Source organism: Schistocerca americana, chromosome 6 (genome assembly GCF_021461395.2).
Source record: "Schistocerca americana isolate TAMUIC-IGC-003095 chromosome 6, iqSchAmer2.1, whole genome shotgun sequence".
In the NCBI taxonomy this organism is placed as follows: domain Eukaryota; kingdom Metazoa; phylum Arthropoda; class Insecta; order Orthoptera; family Acrididae; genus Schistocerca; species Schistocerca americana.
In genome coordinates this window covers 477,143,361-477,146,599 of record NC_060124.1, presented here as the reverse complement: position 1 = coordinate 477,146,599, position 3,239 = coordinate 477,143,361, and the positions used below count along the sequence as shown (strand labels likewise).

At 43.8% G+C, this 3,239-nt stretch overlaps 1 non-coding gene across 1 annotated transcript; it reads left to right on the top strand.

The window, feature by feature from the left end:
- Positions 1–2,722: 2,722 nt before the first annotated feature.
- Trnat-ugu lies at positions 2,723–2,796 on the top strand. The gene has a single exon. It is a non-coding gene; the product is annotated as a tRNA-Thr (tRNA).
- The last annotated feature ends 443 nt before the right edge of the window (positions 2,797–3,239 follow it).

Genomic DNA, 3,239 nt, shown 5'->3' with positions numbered 1-3,239 from the left:
TTGAACATAATCTGCTATACCATGGAAGACACCCATTTACTTCCCCGATTCCCAAGCCACTACATTCTCCCCAATGTAACCATCTACCACAACAGTTGCACAGAACCCCAGAACTGACTTTCCTGTGGTAGCTCAAACACTTCTCGCTCATGGTTGTTTGCAGTATTTTTACAAAAATTGTCTAGGGAATAACAGTAATATTCTATTAACTACAGATCACAAGAATCCCTAATATTAATACACAAACTTAATGCAGTTAAACTAACGCTAAAGAATCAAAACTTGTATACCCGAAATATTAGGCCTAAGATCGCGTATGTGCGATACTTACTTTACGCGTTTTGAAAGGAAATAAAAGATATAACTTGAAACATTTAATTCCGCGAGTAGAATCGGCAGTAATAAATATATGTGTAATTAAAAAATTTAAATTTTTCACTTAATATTGAAAGAGGTGTCTTAAATTTTGTATGTAAACCTACGTCTAAAGTACGCGGAAACCGGCCCATAGGTTATGGTTTTTTTTTTTTCGAGAAATACTTTGAAACGAGTGAAACCTTCAATAAATAATATAAAACAGACTCTAACTAGCGTCGGTACTGTGTAATATTAACTTAATTGACAGTTCTTATAGAATTAATTACTTATCTTGTCGAGCTTAATATTCAGGCCTGTGCGATCTGCGCCACTGCTGCCAACCCATCTCAGAATCATATGCACGTGTGAGTTGTATACTGACTTTGATTACGTTTATACAGAGTGTTTTGTACAGTTTTCACCGTTTCCAGAAAAACTGGTATGTTGTAATGATTAATTATTGTGGGAGCCACTTACTCGCGGAAACATTAACTGATAGTTCTGATGCATTTATCAAAGTCTCTTCTGATTTCTTGGCGTCGAAATTTGCATAAATAGTTGTACACATTCTGCATATTAGTGAATTCGTGTGAGCAGGGAATGAAAGCATGACTTCACCCTGAAACAAAAATAAAATAGAATCCAAAATAAAAATGAGGATGTTATCTGGATTGGGGAGACAGCAGAGGTGATGCCAGTGTGCAGAAAATTTGGAAAGAAATCTCCGTGACAAGTATGGAGGAATGAGGCCAATAAATGCTTGTTACAGGCTCTCCATGTTCACAATAGAACGAGAAAGATAGCTGACGCCCTCCAAATGGAGGAAAAAATTGGCTTTAGAAAGGGACAATCTTTTAGGGATAACGTCACAGTTGCGTGCCACTTAACCGAAAAGCAAAGCGAATACAACCCGGATATTAATATTTCGATACAGTAAACAGAAGCGAACTTTGAAACGACCTGCTAAAAGGAGGTTGTCCGAGATATTTAATACAAGTTTGTGCTATCAGGCCGAAATTATTATTAATACAGGGAAAAGAAGACAGAACCAATAAAGATCGATTCATGAGTGCGACAAGGATGTAGCATCTTGCCTACTATACACTGATTAGCCAGAACATTATGACCACCCATCTCCTATCAATATAAACCCGCGATAGCAGAATCACCTGGTGAGGAATTACTGCTAGCCAGGTACACGCAGGGTACATGTTGCATCGGTTTGCGTGCTCTCCGAATGTTGAACGGGGAAGAAGTGTACGTGGTCTGCAACCAGTGTACGACACTGCTTGGCCGTCATCATAGTTCGATATATCTTAACTCGACCGAGGGCAGATTGGGATGGTTTGAGGCTGGGCGTGAGCATTTCTGAAACGGTAAAACTTGTCGGGTGCTGGAGGATTGTTGTGGTGAGTGTTTTCAGTACGTGGCAAAACCAAACTGAAACCACGTGCAGGTTCCGTGGTGCTGGGCGGCCACCCATCATTCCAGATGAACGGTGTGGTATCGTATGCTGCGCAGACTGGTAAGACACGACAGACGGTGAACTGTGGTGTAACTAACATCAGACTTTAAAGCTGGGGAGAGTACAAGTGTGTCCGGACACAAAGTGCATCGAATACTCTTAACAAAGGTTCTCTGCATTTGAAGACCCATGCACGTTCCAATGTTAACACTACGACATCGGCAGCTACGGCCGAAATGGGCAGGTGACCATCGGCACTCTGCGTTGGTGCAGTGGCAGAGCGTTGCTTGGTCTGATGAATACCGATATTTACTTCATAATGCCCATGGGAGGGTGCAAATTCGTCGTCTTCCACAGGAACAGCTCCATGGCACCTGCACTGCGGGACGGAGACAAGTGGCGACGGCACCATTATGCTCCACATGATACTTAATTGAAACCCTCAGCTGCCGACTGGTGTTGCTGATATAGCTCGATGGGGACAGCTGAAAATGTGTGCAAGCAGAAGATCCCGAGTTCGAGTCCCGGTCAGGGCACACATTTTCAGCTGTTCCCGTCGAGGTATATCAACAACACCTGCCGGCAGCTGAGGGTTTCGATTCATTATCATTTATTCTTGCTGCACGGTCATCAACGGTATCTGTTCTTTCGAGAACAGTTACTATCTTCATATATATATATATAGTTAAAGGCTACCCAGCCATTGACCTTCGTCTGCGCGAATGTGCACAGGTTGCTCGAAATCCTACAGGAAGCGTCACCTTGGTGTGCGTGAGTAGTGAGTGGGTGGGCATATATCTATTAGGTACATTACGTATATAGACTGTGGACAGTTGGGAATGTGGATCTCACGGGAAGCGTGCAAGGGATAAGTCCCTGCAGTCGCGCTATTCATTTGTGTCCTCGGTGGCTCAGACGGATAGAGCGTCTGCCATGTAAGTAGAAGATCCCGGGTTCGAGTCCCGGTCGGGGCACACATTTTCAGCTGTCCCCATCGAGGTATATCGACAGCACCTGTCAGCAGCTGAGGGTTTCAATTAATTACCATTTATTCTAGAGAAGCTGCGCGGTCATAAATGATATCTGCTCTTTCCAGAACACTTACAATCTTCATATATACCATTATGCTCTGGCGAACATTCACGTGGGCATCCATGGGTCCGATGCAGCTCGTGCAAGGCACCGTGACGGCCAAGGTGTATCGTACACTAGTTGCAGGCCACTTACACTCCTTCTTGGCGATCATATTTCTAGACGGCAGTGACATTTTTCAGCAAGATAATGCGCCACATTATAAGGCCTGGAGTGTAATGGAGTGGTTAGAGGAACACAGTGGCGCGTTCGAATCGACGTACTGGCCCCCGAACTCAACAGATGGGAACCCGATCGAACACATCTGCGATGTGATTGAACGTGG